Below are 20,075 nucleotides of genomic sequence, written 5' to 3' on the forward strand. Positions count from 1 at the left end.
GGCTCCGGACACGCAGGCTCAGTGGCCATGGCTCACGGGCCCAGCCGCTCCACAGCATGTGGGAACTTCCCAGACCGGGGCACAAACCTGTGTCCCCTGCATCGGCAGGCGGACTCTCAACCACTGCGCCACCAGGGAAGCCCCTGTTGGGAGGTTTTTAATCACAGTTTTAATGTCATTACTTGTGATTGGTCTCTTCGTATTTTCTATTTCTTCCTGGTTTAGTCTTGGAAGGTCATACCTTTTTAAGAACTTGTCCATTTCTTCCAGGTTGTCCATTTTATTGGCATAGAGTTGCTTGTAGTAGTCTCTTAGGATGCTTTGTATTTCTGTGGTGTCTGTTGTAACTTGTTTTTCATTTCTAATTTTATTGATTTGAGTCCTCTCCCTCTTTTTCTTGATGAGTCTAGCTAAAGGTTTATCAGTTTTGTTTATCTTCTCAGAGAACCAGCTTTTAGTTTTATTGATCTTTGCTATTGTTTTCTTTGTTTCTATTTCATTTATTTCTGCTCTGATCTTTATGATTTCTTTCCTTCTACTAACTTTGGGTTTTGTATGTTCTTCTTTCTGTAGTTGCTTTAGGTGTAAGGTTAGATTGTTTATTTTAGATTTTTCTTGTTTCTTGAGGTAGGATTTCATTGCTCTAAACTTCCCTCTTAGAATGGCTTTTGCTGCCTCCTATAGGTTTCAGATCATCATGTTTTCGTTGTCATTTGTCTCTTGGTATTTTTAGATTTCCCCTTTGATTTCTTCTTTGATCTCTTGGTTATTTAGTAAGTATTGTTTAGCCTCCATGTGTTTGTGGTTTTTTTTTTTTTTTTTTTTTTTTACATTTTTTTCCCCTGTAATTGATTTCTAATCTCATAGAGTTGTGGTCAGAAAAGATGCTTGATATGATTTCAATTTTCTTAAATTTACTGAGGCTTGATTTGTGACCTAAGATTGATCTATCCTGAGAATGTTCCATGTGCACTTGAGAAGAAAGTGTAATCTGCTGTTTTCAGAGGGAATGTCCTATAAATCTCAATCAAATCTGTCTGGTCTATTGTGTCATTTAAAGCTTGTGTTTCCTCATTAATTTTCTGTCTGGATGATCTGTCCATTGGTGTAAGTGAGGTGTTAAAGTCCCCCAGCATTTTTGTGTTACTGTCAATTTCCTCTTTTATAACTGTTAGCATTTGCCTGATGTATTGACGTGCTCCTATGCTGGGTGCATATATATTTATAATTGTTATATCTTCTTCTTGGATTGATCCCTTGATCATTATGTAGTGTCCTACCTCGTCTCTTGTATTATTCTTTATGTTAAAGTCTATTTTATCTGATATGAGTATTGCTACTCCAGCTTTCTTCTGATTTCCATTTGCATGGAATATCTTGTTCCATCCCCTCACTTTCAGTCTGTATGTGTCCCTAGGTGTGAAGTGGGTCTCTTGTAGATCGCATATAGATGGGTCTTGTTTTTGTATCCATTCTGCTAGCCTGTGTCTTTTGGTTGGAGCATTAATCCATTCACATTTAGGTAATTATGGATATGTATGTTCCTATGACCATTTTCTTAATTGTTTTGGGTTTGTTTTTGTAGGTCCTTTTCTTCTGTTGTGTTTCCCACTTAGAGAAGTTCCTTTAGCATTTGTTGTAGAGTTGGTTTAGTGGTGCTGAATTCTCTTAGCTTTTGCTTGTCTGTAAAGCTTTTGATTTCTCCGTCAAATCTGAATGCGATTCTTGCCATGTAGAGTAATCTTGGTTGTAGGTTCTTCCCTTTCATCACTTTAAATATACCGTGCCACTCCCTTCTGGCTCGTAGAGTTTCTGCTGAGAAATCAGCTGTTAACCTTATGGGGAGTTCCCTTGTATATTATTTGTTGTTTTTCCCTTGTTGCTTTTAATAATTTTTCTTTGTCTTTAATTTTTGTCAGTTTGATTACCATGTGTCTTGCCATGTTTCTCCTTGGGTTTATTCTACCTGAGACTCTCTGCACTTCCTGGACTTGGGTGGCTATTTCCTTTCTCATGTTAGGGAAGTTTTCAACTATAATTTCTTCAAATATTTTCTCAGGTCCTTCTCTTTCTTCTCTCCTCTGGGACCCCTATAATGCAAATGTTGGTGCATTTAATGTTGTCCCAGAGGTCTCTTAGGCTGCCTTCATTTCTTTTCATTCTTTTTTCTTTACTCTGTTCTGTGGCAATGAATTGCACCATTCTGTCTTCCAGGTCACTTATCCGTTCTTCTGCCTTGGTTATTCTGCTATTGATTTCTTCTAGTGTATTTTTCATTTCAGTTATTGTATTGTTTATCTCTGTTTTTTTGTTCTTTAATTCTTCTAGGTGTTTGTTCTTTAATTCTTCTAGGTCTTTGTTAAACATTTATTGCATCTTCTCGATCTTTGTCTCCATTCTTTTTCCGAGGTCCTGGATCATCTTCACTATCCTTATTCTGAATTCTTTTTCTGGAAGGTTGCCTATCTCTACTTCATTTAATTGTTTTTCTGGGGTTTTATCTTGTTCCTTCATCTGGTACATAGTCTTCTGCCTTTTCATTTTGTCTATCTTTCTGTGAATGTGGTGTTCCTTCCACAGGCTACAGGAGTGTAGTCCTTCTTGCTTCTGCTGTCTGCCCTCTAGTGGATGAGGCTATCTAAGAGGCTTGTGCAAGCTTCCTGATGGGAGGGACTGGTGGTGGGTAGAGGTGGGTGTGCCTCTGGTGGGCAGAGCTCAGTAAAACTTTAATCCACTTGTCTGCTGATGGGTGGGACTGAGTTCCCTCCCTGTTGGTTGTTTGGCCTGAGCCAACCTAGCACTGGAGCGTACAGGCTCTTTGGTGGGGCTAATGAGGGACTCCAAGAGGGCTCACACCAAGGAGTACTTCCTAGAACTTCTGCTGCCAGTGTCCTTGTCCTCATGGTGAGCCACAGCCACCCCTCACCTCTACAGGAGACCCTCCAACACTAGCAGGTAGGTCTGGTTCAGTCTCCTTTGGGGTCACTGCTCCTTCCCCTGGGTCCTGATGCGCACGCTACTTTGTGTGTGCCCTCCAAGAGTAGAGTCTCTGTTTCCCCCAGTCCTGTTGAAGTCCTGCAGTCAAATCTCGCTAGCCTTCAAAGTCTGATTCTCTGGGAATTCTTCCTCCTATTGCCGGACCCCCAGGTTGGGAAGCCTGACCTGGGGCTCAGAACCTTCACGCCAGTGGGTGGACTTCTGTGGTATAAGTGTTCTCAGGTTTGTGAGTCACCCACCCAGGGGTTATGCGATTTGATTTTATTGTGATTGCGCCCCTCCTACCATCTCATTGCAGCTTCTCCTTTGTCCTTGGATGTGGAGTATCTTTTTTGGTGAGTTCTAGTGTCTTCCTGTTGATGATTATTCAGCAGTTAGTTGTCATTCTGGTGCTCTCACAAGTAGGAGTGAACACACATGCTTCTACTCTGCCATCTGGAGCCAATCCCTAGGTGCATATTTTTATAGACAGTATTTTGGGCCTATTATTTCCCAGTAACTAGTCCCTAATCCATGTGTTCATCTATATGCTTATTGCTGAAGTGAATGATTATATAACCCCCCCCATCATTTCCTTCTTCAGGCACATGTCATTGGTGATATGCTGCCAGTGAATTTGTGTTTTTGAGTGACTTGTGTTCTTTAAATAATGGATAAAACACTAGCAAATTAGAAGATTTCTGGGTTACCTTTAAGGTACCTATAGCATTGGTATAGCTGTAAAATCACGGATTTGTTGCCTTTGGTTCTTTATCACAGAGTTCTTTTCTCGTGGTCATTTGGGGTGGATGGGGTAGGGCGGGATTTAAGATCTTCTGCCTTGCTTCAGAGGGATGTGTTTAGGAACCACTGCTGTAAATCAAGCCTCCCAGGAATTGACTATTTGAATATACATTTATCATGAATGATTTTCCTATAAATCAGTGACTCTCAAGCCTTTCTGCACATCAGCCTGTCCTGGGAAGTATGTTTAAAATATTGATGCAGGCTGCCCTGGTAGCGCAGTGGTTGAGAGTCTGCCTGCCGATGCAGGGGACACGGGTTCGTGCCCCGGTCCGGGAAGATCCCACATGCCGCGGAGCGGCTGGGCCCATGAGTCATGGCCGCTGAGCCTGCGCGTCCGGAGCCTGTGCTCCACAACGGGAGAGGCCACAATGGTGAGAGGCCCGCGTACTGCAAAAAAAAAAAAATATATATATATATATATATATATATATATATATATATATACACACACATATATATATATATAGATGCAGAGCCCAACTTCAGGTCGATTGAATGGAAACACCTGAAGGTGGAGGCCAGGCATTGTGTTGTTACAAAGTATCCCAGGTAGTTAAGAGGCTTAGTGAAGTCCGAGAATTCTTATAAATGCACATTCTTTAGCTCTTTAGGTGTGTAAGAGAAGCAGCAACCACCATTATTACCACGGAACAGAAATTTTATAGAGATGAAAACATTCAAAGGGCATTTTTATTTTAAAGACATTGTTTTGGGAGAACTCACTGGTTAAAGGGCAACTAATTGCATGGCAGTCATAGTAAGTAAGGAAAACAGTGTCATTTATGCATGAAATCCTCTAAGTGAGTGCTTTCCACTTATGATTCCTATCATCGGATGCTCCCATTAGAGCTAGAATAAGGGGAGGGGTGGGGCCAGGGAGAATGACAGATGAAGGGAACAGCAGGAGATGAAGCGGGCAGAGTATGAAACCAGGAGATGGGGGTGACAGAGGGGAGTGACATTTCCGAGGTCACGTGACCAGGGTCATGGAGCGCCAGCAAGAGGCACGAGGTAGGGCTGTGACAAGTGGGGAGAAATGTGACCAAGGGCATTGGCAGCAGTGGTGTAGGGGCTATGAGGCACAGGGACTAGGATTTAAGAGGCCGGAGAGGCAACAAGAGAAGCCAGGAAGGAACCGGAGTCGGGGGCAGATGTCACATGGTGCCTCAGCCAGAAGGAGGTGGAGCGTCCGATCCTCAGACGGAAGCTTAAACACGGGGCTCCGTCCCATGAAATCAGCCGAGAGCCCAGCTCCAGGTGATAAGCACTGGAGGGGGCCAGAGCCTGCTGAGTGGTGAAATAAGAAAGATAACCCCAGAAATCTACAAAGGTCCCCTCCCCTGGGACATGCTTGGGACCAGAGCCTGCAGGTGCAGTGAAAGGAGACCTACTTCTCCGATTGTGACTGAGCAGAACCCTCCCAGTCCCAGCAAAGATCGTTTCCACCCGGGGAACCTCTGCTTCCATTAGCATCTCTTCCTGCTCAGCCATTTACGTGTCTAGCTTCCCTCCGCGTGACTCCTGAGATTAAGGAGTGCGGTAACACACCTTTGCTAACCCTCTCCAAGACAGAGAGGGTGTTAGGGTTTCCTGAATTGAATAAACAAATGTTTGCACTTGCCTTTCATCTCCTAACTCATAACAGAGCAAGAGTCAAACTCACCTCAGTTACTCAGTGGAGATTCTGGCTTAGGGATGTGCACTCACGTGTGACCCAGAGGAGCAGAGCCAGACTCATTCTGGAAATGACAGGAAAGCCTCAGTGATGCTGACAGTCTACTGGTGCAACTTGAGGAGATAAATTCCCTCCCAAAGGGGAAAAAGAGTTGTAGGGAGAAAATGTAGGTCAATCAGCCAGTAGGGCAGTTATTCAAACTGGGTTGGACATCAGAATCACAGCGTTTCAAAAAACACAGATTCTGGGACCTACCCTCTGCGATTCTGACACAGTTGGTAGATCTGAGCCTGGGTGCAATGGAGCTGCTTTTAAAAAGCTCCCAGGTGATTCTGGGCACACGCAGCCAGGTTTGGGAGCTGGCACTGCTGCTAGCCAGATGCTTCTACCCTGTGTCTCACCTCAGCACAGCCTCTGGCAGCACTGCCCACTTCCTCTGGCACGGGCTTGCTGGCAGCCTCGGGTTGGGGTGATGACAGGGCTTCCTGGGGCCCCCGAGTGCCACCCTCTTGCTTCCTACACCTTGTGAGGGCTCGCTCTGTGTTCACTCCACTTGGACAGGGCTGTGTGAGTGCGAGTTCCTGGGCAGAATCTGTTCTTGGCCGATGCGTGAAACTCTATCACAACTGGCTCTGCTCCAGGTGGCTGTTTCTTGGCGTCAACTCAAGAATTCGGGCACGATGGGGGAGAATCCTTTCTTCTCTGCATCTGGGGATGAGTGCGCACTGCCCAGCAAGGGAGGGGCTGGTGCAAGAGGGTCAGAGGGAAGGTCAGCTTCCCCCTAGAGGGGGAAAGAGAGAGAGAGAGAAATTCATTAGTACCCACTAACATCTTAGTGTGGACTTGGGGACTTCCCTGGTGGTCCAGCGGTTGGGACTCTGTGCTTCCACTGCAGGGGGCATGGGTTCGATCCCTGGTCAGGGAACTAAGATCCCACGTGCCGCGGGGTGCGGCCAGAAAAAAAAGGAAAAGGAAAAGGAAAGGATTGTGACAAGCCTGAGAAAGGCCTCACCCTGAATTTGTCTGGAATGAGGGGTAGGGAGGGATGGTCTCCAAGGCCTCTTCCTACTCTGGCATCTGTTAGGTCAGTCACCGAATATCAATATCGATGCTCCCTTCCGTGTACCAGGCACGGTTCTAGGCACCGGGGACATACCCAGTGAACAGGACAGAGAAGGCTCAGCTCTGGTGGGGCTCACAGCCTGGTACCTGCCATTGCAGCTGCCTGAGGAAGGTGGTCCTTCGGGTGGCCACTCCGGGGGTGGGTGGACCACCGGACACTGGCTGAGACTCAGAGACAAGTGTCCCTTCCTTCCAGTCATCCTCAGGGCCTGCTCTGAGTGGGAGCAGATGCCAGGAACAGATGATGTCACGCTCTGCACTGGCTTCTGGAGCCCTGCGTCCTTGGAGAGATGGGGAGTGTTTCTGGGTACTTCAGCCCCGTGGGCGTGGCTGTCCCTAGATGCCCATCAGATTCAGAGACACTGGCTCTGGGGACGTAGGAGTCAACCTTCAGTGTTGGACTTAATGAAAAAGGCTGAAGGCTGGAGAGACACTCAAAGGTCTTAAGGAATTAAAAATAAGAAAAATATCTAGGAATTTGGTGCCAGGTTTGAGTTTAAATAGATGGGTAATGTCATACCAAAGATTCTGGCTTTGGATTTGTGAAGTGTTGGATTCAATAGCAAGAATCTGTCTTTGGCTTTTACTGTGCAGGAAACTGAAACAGGCTCATACTGAAGGTATAAAGGGACTGTGCAAATGGATGTCAGGAAACCTGGAAAGAAAGAAGAATGGCCAATTAGTGTATTTATATAGAAGCTAATTTTTATATGAAAAAGTAAGAGATTCTTACTTGAGAAATTGAGTTACTAAGAGCCCACTTTGGTTATTTGCAGTTTCTCCTTCCTTCTTCCACGGAAAAATGATACAGTTTCTCTTCCTTTTTCTCATTCCTCACGTGCCTTCTCTTTTACCTCTCCCCTGACTCAATTCTGCAAATACCAGAGTCCAAAAAACTATTTTGCTGCTACACAAAAGCGCCAGCTATTTGTAAAAGTCATAGGCTCACGTGGCTGGTGAGACTGGACGTTGGTCCCCTTCCCCTCCTCTGTCTGCCAACAGAATTGCACCCCATCTGCCCAGGAAAATGGGCTCCTCCGTGTTTTGAAGAACTCCAGAGGGGGAGAGGCCCTGATCTCCCTTGATAACTTATCCCAAGCCTGATATCCTCATTGGCAGAGATTATTTTCTAGCTTAAGTCACTCCTGTGGGAGCTGAAGCTCATTTCCTTTTGTTCTGTCCTCACTAGAGACTGTGAACAGCTGGTCTCCATCCTCTGAGGAATATCCCTTTAAACCTTGCAGGCCGTTGTGAAATGGCCTCTAGACTTTCTCGTCCTCAGACTAAGAATCATAGCTTCTTTTCCCCGTCCGTCGTGGGTCCTATTTTCCAGCCCCTTTCACATCTTTGTTCTTTGAATGCTCTCAGATTTTTCTAAGCTATTCCCCTTTGGAAGTTATTTGAAGGAAAACAACAGAAGGGTCTTTAGATGTACTCAGTACTGGCTGCCCTCTCACCTTACCACCAACCTTCTTGCTCCCACTGGCTGGGTGGCTTCTGGGTCCTTGACCCCCAGGCCAAGAGCATGAGCCCCAGCTCAGCATTGGGCTCACCTGAACTGAGAACAGTGCCTGTCCTTTGTCAGGCTCTCAAGGACTTGCTAAATGAACTCTTGTCCCTAAACTGTCCCATCTGGACTTCTCTTGGACAGAATGGGTAATCTAAGCCCTGACTGCTAATGTGAAAAATCCCTTTGTTTAAGAAAAGAAAGAAAAAATTAAGTTCAGAAAAGTCTAAGGGTGGAATTTCCTGGCAGTCCAGTGGTTGGAACTCTGAGCTCTCACTGCTGAGGGCCCAGGTTCAATCCCTGGTCGGGGAACTGAGATCCAGCAAGTTGTGCTGCACAGCCAAAAAAAACAAGAAGAAAAAGAATAGAAAAGTCTAATGATTCTGTTGAGATCAATGATGCCTTCGGCACCTTGCCTTGGTAGTGGGGGTGGGGTGGAGGTGGAAGTGACCAGTAAATGGAGTTAGGGGGCTCGGGTGCCCTAGGATGTGAGATTGAGGCCCCAGGGGGATGACTGGGGATGGATGAGGGTGGAGGCCTGTAGGGTAGTTAGAGGGACAGATGTTCAAACAGAAACTAAGGACTCTGCTCGCCAGACTTCAGGACAGAGTCTGGTGAAGGAGGCCGTAGGGAAAGTCTTGGGAAGTGACAGGTGTAAATGGGGACTGGGTAGCTCAAGGGACTCCAAAGTGGAGAGGGGAAGGGAGGGGGAGAGAGAGAGATTAAGTCTAAGGTGAGGTCTGACATCTCAGGATATAACCAGCAAGGACATTAATAAACTCCTTAGAACAGTGTTGGCCTGGAGTGAGGGTAAGGAAAAAGCATTCAGAAAGAACTTCACTTTGTCAGAGATGAAGGGTTTAAAATGAGTTTTATTTAGAGGAATCTGTAGAAGTGAGCTAGGAAGTCAAACTGGAGATAACCAAGACCCTCAGCCAAGTTAGTTCAAGTAATTGGATGCTGTGTATATGTGACTTAGCCTAATGAGTGCAAGAGCCATGCCTATGACGCAGTATAATCTCTAAAAAACAAAGCATAAACAGTTACATAGTTGTTATCATCTTTAGTCACCTGGGGCCATTTGTTCAAACAATGTGAAGATTTCCACACCCCTCTCTTGGTTTTTTTTTTTTTGGCCACGTACTCGGCTTGCTGGATCTTATTAGTTCCCTGACCAGGGATTGAACCCGTGGCCCCTACAGTGGAAGCTCAGAGTCCCTAACCACTGGACCACCAGGGAATTCCCTGGTTTTATTTTCTAAGCCTACAACATTGACAGACTTTCATATACCTTTCTTTATTGGTGGGGAATCTTCATCTTCTGAGAATGTATTTCATTTTGAGGAACAGTTAGATGTAATTGGAGCCAAGACTGGGGAAAAGATGAGTGATCAGGTTGGCAAGTGTTGAAAACTAGAGCCAGACAGAAGTTAGAGCTGTGAAAGTAGATTTTATTCAGGAATGATTGTAATAGGGGTAGAGAGACCTCAGTACAGAACTGGGCTCCATTCTGAATGGACAAGTGGGGATTTCTAGCCAAGGAGAAGGGTGGGGTTCAGTGGATGGAAAATTACTAAAATTATATCTGGGTAAAGGGGGATTCTGGCTAAACAGACTTGGGATTCTTGCTGAAGGCAGACCAGGGTGATGTGATACCAAGCAGAGGAGATGAGAAATTTGATCCAATATGGAGGGTGATCAGATATTGAGGGTGAGGATCCTAGCTAAACTGATTTAGCAGCAATTTTGCTAAAATTGAGCAAAGTAAAGACTGTCCTAACATCCAAAGGTTGAGACCAAGCTGATAAGAAGGTTCAGAGGAGCCTGACTAAAGTTTGGTCAAGGAGGGCGTCTTGCCAGGTTTTTTCTTTCTTTTTTTTTTAATATCAAAAGTACTTTACAGGGAATTCCCTGGAGGTCCAATGGTTAGAACTCTGAGCTCCCACTGCAGGGGTTCCACCCCTAGTCTGGGAACTAAGATCCCGCATACCGCTCGGCGCCGGCAAAATAAATAAGTAAAAAGAAAAAGAAAAGATTAAAAAAAAAGTACTTTGCAGAGGCTTAGTTTGAGTTGGAGCCTTGAACTAGAATTTCCTCTTTCTGCCATGCTGAGAATCTATCAGAGGCTTTGGAATTTCTTCATAAGTTCGATGGACTGTTTGACCTTGAGGAATGAATTTTGCATGAACAATGCCCCTGACGTCAAAGAAACCAATCCACTCTGTCATCCGTTGTGATTTTGCTACATCAGCGTTATGGGTCCTCCCAGGGGTTGGAGAGCCCCACTGTAGGCGCTGACACTCATTTTCCAGGTCATGTTGGAAAACACATGGTTCATCACCACTTACTCTATTCCTGAAGAATGTACCATTTGTTCAGCTGTCCTTAAAAGATAAGGACAAAAGAGGCATACATCTCTTCCATTTCTATCTATCACTCAAAAATGTGTGCAATCTATATGTTCAAGTTGTCTCTAAGGAAGAGTCTGTTTCTTTATCTAAATTTAACTCTTTAGCCTTCTTTCTCCCAGTCAGTCACCCATGTGAATTAGCCAAATTGCTGACTGCCTAAACATTTTTATTAATCTTATGGACTACTGCTTATGCATCAAGGATGCCTTTGCTACCTTTTAAACTGTTTGTTTCTGTTTAAAATGATTGTTCTATAACAAACTCCTTCTTTTTTCCAAATGCATCCTTTCAGAGTAATTTCATTTGGTATTTAGTATTCTTTGCATTCAATGATTCTTATATATAGTTTAAACAGAAGTAAAATGTGTTTTACTTTGTGATCATAATTTCTTAATACTGATTGACCTACCTTGAGGGAGTAAGGTAGGAAGTGGAGAGTAGAGCCAGCTTTTGTTGAATTGTTACTAGAAGCCAGGAACAAATTATTATCTCATTAAAACTTTACAAAAACCTAGGAGGTAGATATTATTATTCCCTTTTGGCAGAAGAGAATAACTGAAACTTAGAGAGATTAATTGCTCCCCTAAAGTCACACAGCGAATTAGTGGTAGGGTCAGGGAGCTAACTCGGGGGTTCTAAATTCTAGGAAAAACAATCTAGATGTTTTAGACACCAAGAATCCAGTTCTCAGTGTACTATATTGTCATAAAAATGGTCTGTCTTGTGGTGTAAGGAAGCTGTTTCCTCTGTCTTCCACAGACCCAGCCTTCCCTAAAATGGCATCTAATGGTCATTCTAGAGGCAGGCATTTGGTCATCTGTTAGTCCTGTCTTTCTTCCAATCATTACAACTTTCTTCTCAGGACTGATTTTTTCATGCTTTTGATAATCCATGGTACACTTTTTTGGAATCTCCCTAATACATTCACAATTGCTTTAAAAAAAACCCCAAACATCAGGGGCCACAACAGAGTGAATTCTTCTTATAAAGGTCAGGTTAACACAGAGGACAGTAGTGTGGTTACTTATTGCATGAGGGTGTCATGCTCCTGTTAGAATGTTGATTTCATGTAGACACTGCCTCCAATCCTACTAGCATTGTACTGCTGACTTATATACAAATATGCAAGTGCGTGTATGTGTACATTGGCACACACAAACATACTTATCTACTGTGTGTGTGTGTGTGTGTGTGTGTGTGTGTGTGTGTGTGTGTGTGAGCTTTGGCCCCTGTATCTTTTTCTGCTATTCCTGCTCTTACAACACATGAAGGAAGAATAGAAACCAGCCAGAGGCAGAGTGTTTTCGTGAAGGAAAATGCACGTGGGAAGGCTTTGAGGAAAGGGAAAGAGGGTTATAGTAGATATTTGTTAGCTGGGGGAGAGTGGCTGACGACAGTGTTGAAGAGGCAGCCGGGCACTAGTCGACTCACTTGATCCTTACACCAATCCTATAAAGCAGGTACTCCTAGTATCTGCTATTTACTAATGTGGAAACTGAGACCCAAAATGTTAAATAACTTTCCCAAGCTAGCTTACTTAATTTGTTGAATGAAATAAAAAGCACTAACTTCATGGTGTTGATTTGAACTTGGGGAAATTTTTATTCCTCGGCATGCAATTGGGTTGATTTCTGCATTCTGCTTTAAATGCCTTAAAGTCCCTTCAAATACCTTAAGGTATAAAAATATGAACTGATGAATGCACCTTCTTTCTCCATGAATTTTTGTTTGAATGTTGTTTTACTTCTCCTCTGTAAATTGATATGATATTAACTTTTAGATTCTGGAAATAGCAATGCCTTAATTTCCTAAGCCACAATGTCTCAATTCATACCTAGTTCTGTCTTTTGCAGTAAATCCTGGCTCCGCCATCATTTTGGGCCATTTACTTAAACACTCAGTGCATTAAAGAACCAATCAGGTCCGATAAGCAAGACACTAGGGTAAGGGATGCTCTGTAAGCTGTCAGAACCTGTTGGAACACTCCACAGATTCCAAGTCTGAGAACTCCACTGTGGTACAAAGAGAGCCTGATATAACTTGCTTTGGGGGACATTAGTCATGACTTTACATACATTTAAGTACTTTAAGTGAATATCTTTAAAGTACAAAATATTCTTTTAAAAAGGACACCTTGACATCTTCCTCTTCATTTCATTTCCAATCCATCATTCACTCCTATTGGCTTTACTTCCTGTTTCTGGAATCCTCCTGTTTCTCTCCCTCTCTGTCTCACCACTCTTGTCTTGGCTCTCATTATTTCTTTTCATTCTTTCTTTCTGGTTTTTTTTGGCCAGGCCATGTGGCTTGTGGAATCTTGGTTCCCCGACCAGGTATCGAACCCATGGCCTCTGCAGTGGAAGCACAAAGTCCTAACCACTGGGCTGCCAGGGAAGCCCCCTTGGCTCTCATTATTTCTCACATGAATTGCTTCAACAGCACTGGACTCGTTACCTTTCCCCACTCTGATTCCTTCCCTCTCATAATCCCACAATGTGGTATTTGACGATGTCCATCTCATCATGAGAGGTCCTACCCTTCCATGGCTTCCTGTTACCCTGATGCTAAGGACTCAGATCCGGAAACCATCCTACAAATCCCTGCACGTGGGCCCCCCTCCCCCTCCAGCCTCATCCTGCCCCCGCCCCATGCTTCTTGTGCCTTGTGCTCCCCCGCATTGGCCTTCTCAGGGGCCCTTTAACCATCCATGCTCTCCTTGCAATATTGTTTCCTTCTCTCCTCTCCTGATGCCAGCACTCCTCCACATCTCAGCTCAGGGGTCCCTCCCTCAGGAAGCTCTCCTTGACTAAGTCAGCATCCTATACCTTTCGAAGTTGCAACTATGTGTGATTGCAGATTAATGTATATCTTGTCCATTAGAATTTAAGGGGACCAAGCCTTCTGTTTGTTTGCTCTTGACAGTACCCATAGTGCCTAGCCAGAGGGTGGCACAGTGTAGGAGCTTAAAAAATATTTGTTGAATAAAGTGTGCAAAGCCTTAAAAGTAACTATGCATTTTGTGCAATTTCATTAGAGTAAAATGTGGCTCATTTTAAGTGCTTCTGAGACACTCCCCCATCACAGCAGCGTGCTCTGGTGGGTAGGCTGCTGCATCAGCAGCTAGAAGCCCTGGTAAAACCGGACCGTCTCCAGCTTCCTTGCCTGCCTTGAAGGCCTGGTGAGGAAATGTACTACGTGAAGCGCTGCCTAAGCTGGAAGGTTCTTTAGGAATGCAAGATGATACTGTAAGTCAGATTCAAGAGCTGAATCACTCCAGCTGACTTGAAGACGTTCTCGTGGACGATACTGAAAATTAGAATCTACATTGTCTTGAGTGAGCAGAAAAACACGATAAGATCTGTGGACCAATGTCTCTTTTTCGTAAGTGAAAGCCAGAAATAGAACAAGTTACCAATGTTAGAGTCACACAAAAAGCCATTATTTCCCCGTGATAACTGTTGTACCTTGAAATGCAGTGCGCTTCTTTCAAGTGTGTCTTCTCCCAGGAGTAACCCCTTGTCTCTGCTCTTGTCTGGGGACAGGATGCAAAGGGCCCCAATTCCAGCAGCCATTCTGTGGGGCTCAGGACCCCACTTACAGGGTCGTGACCCCTGAGACTGGGCCATGGGGGCAACAGGGACCATGGAAGGCTGTTTCTGCAAAAAGAGAGAGCAGCTGTGCCAGCTTTGGAGAAGGTAGAGATCAATCCTTATATGGGTTGGAGGAACAACGGGAGGGGAAAGAAGGGAGCAACAGAAAGACGAGACAGGCCCAGGTAAAGGTTTGATTCTCTGACTGTTGCATTTAATAACATTGACATTTTAAGGGCCAGGGAGAGGGTGGGGGGCTTGAGTGGGTGACTCAGTTCTTGGGTTTCCTGCTGCCATTGTGGGGTTCTGGGCTATTTTCTGCAAGGCTGCATGAATACAAGCCTTCCCCTGAGATGATGTCAGAAACTTAAAGTAACAAGAAATGTAAAGCTTTTATAGGCAAAGGGGTGGAGGTGGAAAACAATCCTATTTCTTGGACCCACGATGCCCACCCATTTCTGAATTGGTTAGGGAGGACTTTTCCTGGGACACTTGTTTTCCTCATATGTGTGTTGCTCTCTGGGTTCTTTGGAACATAGGGAGACCAGACCCTAGTTTCTGGCCACTGGACTTTAAATCTAGGCAAGTCAGATATAAGTAAGACATCAGAGGGCCTGGTAGATAATAAATAGTGTGAAGACTGTGACCAAGAGACTGTGCAGTTTTACTTGACGAAGTTACACAGATACTAAGAACGGTACTTAGACCAAGATGAAGTGTCTGCCGCTGATGGGAACCATGCTCACTGAACTGCGTTGATGATCCCTTTCCGTGTCAGCGGCTGACCTTCTGAGCATCTCAGTCAAGTATTTAACTTCCCTGAGTTTCCACCCATCTAGTTTCCCGAAGGAGACAATGCAGTGTGTCTCAGAAAAAATGTTTCAGTATTCTCTTAGGAGAATGTAAGCATTATTACAAGGATTGTTCCTGGCGTGGACAGTGATAGTGATGACGTGTTGATTCAGGATGAAAGAACATCCTACCCAGTGGCTATTCATTTGAAGGAGGAAAAAAATCCATCCTAGACCACTCCACTGCCCCATTGACCTTGGGTCATTTATCTCTGGACTCTCCCTTTGCCCTCCTTCCCCCAAATTCTGTAACCAGCAGGGCCTGGTCTCCCTGTCGTTGAGAAAGAGGAGTGGACGGAGAGGGTGAAATTCCACAGTTCTGAGGTTAGAACCCCGGTAGGCCCCTTGAAGAACTCTCTGTCTATAAGATTAGTTGAGAAGGAGATGTGACAGATTGTTAGTAGCAGGGCTTCTTTTCTGATTTTGTTTTGTTTTGTTTTTGGCCTTGCTGCTTGGCTTGTGGGATCTTAGTTCCCCTACTGGGGATCGAACCTGAGCCCCTTCCAGTGGAAGCTCGGAGTCCTAACCACTGGACAGCCAGGGGGGAATTCCCAGTACCAGGGCTTCTCAATAGACTTTTGAAATAAAAAAAAATATGTTTACCTATTTGTTGTTTTTAGGAGGGAATTTATATACTTTAACATATCATTTCACAAATTCTGAGAATAAACCTGTTTTCCTGTATTCAGTCTAAATACGAATGGGTCATTGGTGGAACAGAAGTGTCAGGGAGAAAAACCTTTTTCTCTATCCTGTTTAGTGTTTTTCTTGGGGGCCTGCAAATTAAATCGACAAAAGAGAAGTTAGCAAGAGAAGAAAACAGATTTAATTACCTACTTAGGCAGGGGAGTTCACGAGGAAATGTGACTCAAGGAGGTGGTTAGATTTTAGGGCTTCTACACCATAATCATAGGGGATGGGGAGGGGCAAAGGGGCACTTCTGGGAGAAGAGATGACTTTTTTGTAAGATAAATGCGCTCATAGGAGAAGAGATAGGAAATATGGTAGTTTTGTGACACTGTCTGTTTGGGTCAGGTGCTTCTGTCTCTAGAATAGATTCGAGTTGCTCTCTGGAAAGGGATTTATGACAAACAAGTTCTTCGGGAAGGCAATGCTTTTAGGCAGATAAGGGGTTTCAAGAAGGCAAATGTCTTCAGCTCAAAATAATTCTTATGCCAAAGTGGCATATTTTCAGGTGGCAGGTCCTGTTCCCCTTCATTTATGTCCCGAATTCTAATACTACAAATTCTCTGTTCAAGACTCTTCAACAGGGCTTCCCTGATGGCGCAGTGGTTGAGAGTCCGCCTGCCGATGCAGGGGACACGGGTTCGTGCCCCGGTCCGGGAAGATCCCACATGCAGCGGAGCGGCTGGGCCCGTGAGCCATGGCCGCTGAGCCTGCGCGTCCGGGAGAGGCCACAACAGTGAGAGGCCCGCGTACCGCAAAACAAAAACAAAAACAAAACACTCTTCAACAACTTCTCATTTGACTTAGCATAAAACCCGAGTCTTTACCACGGCCCCCCTGCTCCACCCTCACCCCCACCCAATGCTGCTCTTCAAAAGGGATGGAGTGGGGAGCGGGTCTTGATTCCGGATCACATCAGTCCTCTTGCCACTGGGACGGCTCCTCCCCAGGGCTTCCCGGACCTCCAGGGAAGACGAGGCCTGGAGGATCCCATTCTTGTCTTTCCACTTTCTTCTTAGCACCTCTCACATCTTATGTATATTTACCGGTTTAGTGCATGGGAAGGCAAGGTCCCTGAGAAAAAGGGCTTTGTTTTGTTCACTTCTGTGCCCACACTGCCCCGCCCCCCTGGCACATAGTAGGCACTCAAAAAATTGTGAGCAGGACAGACTCTACTGCTGTCCCCCAATAGCTTACTGTTTAGAGGGAGAGTCAATAGGAAAAGGGTACCTAATCTCTGGTGCAGTGCGTGCCAGTGGGGGCAGCAGCTCTGGAGCAGGTGCCTGGCTTGCCCAGCGCGAGGCTTCATGAGATTGCAGTGAAGGGTGGGGAGGCTGAGTAGAAGGAGCATATCTTCGTTCTTCCTACCTCTCTAGGTTTCTAGAATTAGGGTGAGTGGAGGCACTGAAATACTGTTCCCTATGCAAGACCACTTGTTATGAATCTTTTGTCTGCTTTGATTTAATTCCCGGAAGATTCAAGTATCATTTTGTCAGTGTAAAAAAGAAGTTCTTGTTTGTGTGCTATTTGTATGAACCCCCGGGGTGGTTTATATGAATGAGGATGAAGATGTTATCAGTCGGGGGTGTGGTGGATTGTAACCACCTGCACTGACATCTCTCTTCTTTCTAGGTAGCATTTTTTCTCCTTCAGCAAACTCCTCTGTTACTCCATGGGGTGCACAAGCTAATAAATTATTCTTAAGCCAGCCTCAATTGGGAATCTGTCCCTTGCAAATGACAGACTAGTACAGGGACTATATTATGTTGACAGTGGGTTCATAAATGGATTGAATGAAGATAGCTTCTTCTGACATTTGTCTGTTCCCCTTAATATTTAGTATGACATTTAACACAGAGTAGGTGCTCAAAAAATTAGATGACTTGATGTCCTTAACACACAAACACATACACAAAGAGAATAGAAAAGTATATTTTGACCAAAGCTGCAATCTTGGATGAGTACTGATGAGGAGTGTTTTGTTTTCTAGTGTGGTATTACTATCAAAATTCAGTGATGGCAGAATATGTACTCCTAGAAGAATCGTTTCTCATTTTATATTGGCTAAGACTATCTTTCATTTGCTTGCAAATAACCATCTTACAAAAAAGACCAGAAGATATAACCTCAAAATGAATTCCCAGAGGGGAAGAGATGCAGTTTGATGGGTATAATAGTAACAGTAACAATAATTACAGCACAACATTGACAACGTAAAGGGGTTTAAATGCTTTACATAATCCTTTCACTGAGTCTTCACAGTTATCTGTCCTGTGGAAATTCTCATTCCCATTTTACCGAAGAGGAAACAGAGTCTTATAGAGATTGATTTAAATGAAAATTGGAGCTAGAGCCTAGAGAATAGGCTGGAATTCCTGCTGGGCTCCCTTGGGAGTTGTCCCTATTGCTGGAGGAAGATCACTGACCTCTCAGGGCCTTCTCTGAAGATTTGAGATTGTTTTGCCATCTCAAAGGCTTAAGGAGATTTATCATTGTTTTTAAACTTTCTAATAAGCTCAAGGTACCCGTGCAAAAAGTTTGGAGGCCCCGATTCTTTCCAACTCCAAATGGCAGGAACAGCTTTCCAAACCCGAATCCAAAACACTTTACATGTAGGGTGACTTGTGTTACAGGGCAAATGCCCTGATAAATGAGATTCATCAGAAAATTCATCAAGTTTCCTTTTCTCCAGCTTCTAACTTCAAAGGTCCTCATAGAAATGAATCCGTAAATGCCATGTAGACTTTCAATAACATTCTGCCACCAGAAATTGCCCAGTGAGATGTGACCGTCCTCGGACACTTCTTGCACCTTCCTGATTTCTCCAAGTACTTCTTTTTCTAAAATTGGCTCACTTACTTTCCTTCCAGACCAAGTTGGGGGGTCGACGGTGGGGAGGACTTATATTATCGGAAATCCCGAATCAAGCACCAGGATAGGCAAATTTCACTTTTCTTTCCCTCAACTTTGAAATCGTCTCTCGTCAGTGTATCAGGCTGTGATAAGCCAGCCTGATTTGGTGATGGATTGGTATTGGGATGAACCAGGTTAACTTAATCTCCTTTTAAGTAACCGAGAGTTTTGGGAATATTGACTGTGAACATTCAGACAGTGTTATTGTAAAGACACTTTCTCCATGTCCTGCTAGGAAACACGGAGCCCTCACCTTCCGAGGTGGAGTTAGGAAGATTACGGGCGGACCCATATGCACGGTTATGATCAAGAATTGGAGCGTATTGGCCCGTCTACCGCACCAAAGAAATCCGGATTCTTAACACAACTGGGGTTTTCCGGGTGCGCCGAATGTGTGGGAGACTTGGGTGTCAGGCACCGTTAATGGGCCATGACCGATGGGAACATTTCTGCCTCTTTCATCTTCACGCTGAAGGTCCCCCCCGCACCCCACCCCAATGAAAATGTGCTAGGAGGAAAAGGAGTTGGGATAATAATTTCCTTTCTTTTCCTCCTGTTGGCTTCTGCTGGCAAGTTGTCCTTTAATAAAAAGCATGATGGGCAAGTGTGAGAGCGTCTAGCTTGAAGCTGGAGACAAAACCCCACCGGGGAATGCCAGACCGTCCACCGGGGGAAACTGAACACCGACCACCTTCCCCACCCAAGGCAGCCTCCTGCCCACCGCTACTCACCGACTGCACTGGCTCTTCGAAACCCAGACCCTCGAAGCTGAAGATTTTCAAAGAAGGAGGGTGAGTCGCTGCAGCTGCTGCATGAAACAGATTAAATTAATTTAGGCTTCAAAATCAGTCCCATTCTCTAATTCATAAAATACTTCAAACACGGAGAGAAATGTCACCTCCCAGATGATTGAGGCTAATCCATTTTATCTCTTTTTTTCTCTCACATCTGAATGCAAACCATCAAGACATACCTCGCCAGTCAAAATAAACTCATTCCAAACGCTTCAGTCAGCTTTTAATAAGTCTTCCCGGCTCCGTACACAAAACAAACTCCTGTTTCGACCGAGCTCAACGGGCTGTGTGCAAAAAAAAAGAGGGACAGTGTACTCATTACAGTCTGTTAAATTGCCAACACTCGGCAATTAAAAGGTATGGCCCGTGGAAACACTGCAAAACAGCAGTTAGTCTCATTGTCTTCTCATTAACAAGATTGTTATTTTAGCTCTCCAGGTACCAGGCTTCAGAAACAAAACATTCTTGGCTCCTGGGGAACTCCAGGAAAACAGGGAGTTGTTGACAGCTAGGACTTGTGGAAAGGACCGTTTATACTATAAATAAATTTGCACATCCTTGTGGTTGCAATAAATACACTTCCACACCCATTCTATTGGACTAGATGCAGAAACCGTTTACAGGGAAGTCAAAAAGTCTTGCCCACAGCAAACAACACTTGTCCTACTTATGAGGTCAAAGCCGGTGCTGCTGAGTAATGAATGCCTCCCCTCGGGACACAGAAATTTGGATTTTTTCCCCT

The 20,075-nt window shown here is 44.6% G+C and overlaps 1 long non-coding RNA gene across 2 annotated transcripts; it reads right to left on the reverse strand.

Annotated features, from left to right (window-relative positions):
* Positions 1-4,468: 4,468 nt before the first annotated feature.
* Positions 4,469-19,852, reverse strand: LOC116746990. Of its 2 annotated transcripts, XR_004347945.1 has the most exons (6): positions 19,513-19,852; positions 19,271-19,347; positions 7,101-7,235; positions 5,860-6,239; positions 5,447-5,522; positions 4,469-5,070 (listed from the first exon to the last, which is right to left on the reverse strand). It is a non-coding gene; the product is annotated as an uncharacterized LOC116746990 (long non-coding RNA). The 2 variants fall into 2 exon arrangements; XR_004347944.1 differs by having other exon boundaries at positions 4,469-5,522.
* Between the last annotated feature and the right edge of the window lie 223 nt (positions 19,853-20,075).

This window comes from Phocoena sinus, chromosome 2 (genome assembly GCF_008692025.1).
Source record: "Phocoena sinus isolate mPhoSin1 chromosome 2, mPhoSin1.pri, whole genome shotgun sequence".
In the NCBI taxonomy this organism is placed as follows: domain Eukaryota; kingdom Metazoa; phylum Chordata; class Mammalia; order Artiodactyla; family Phocoenidae; genus Phocoena; species Phocoena sinus.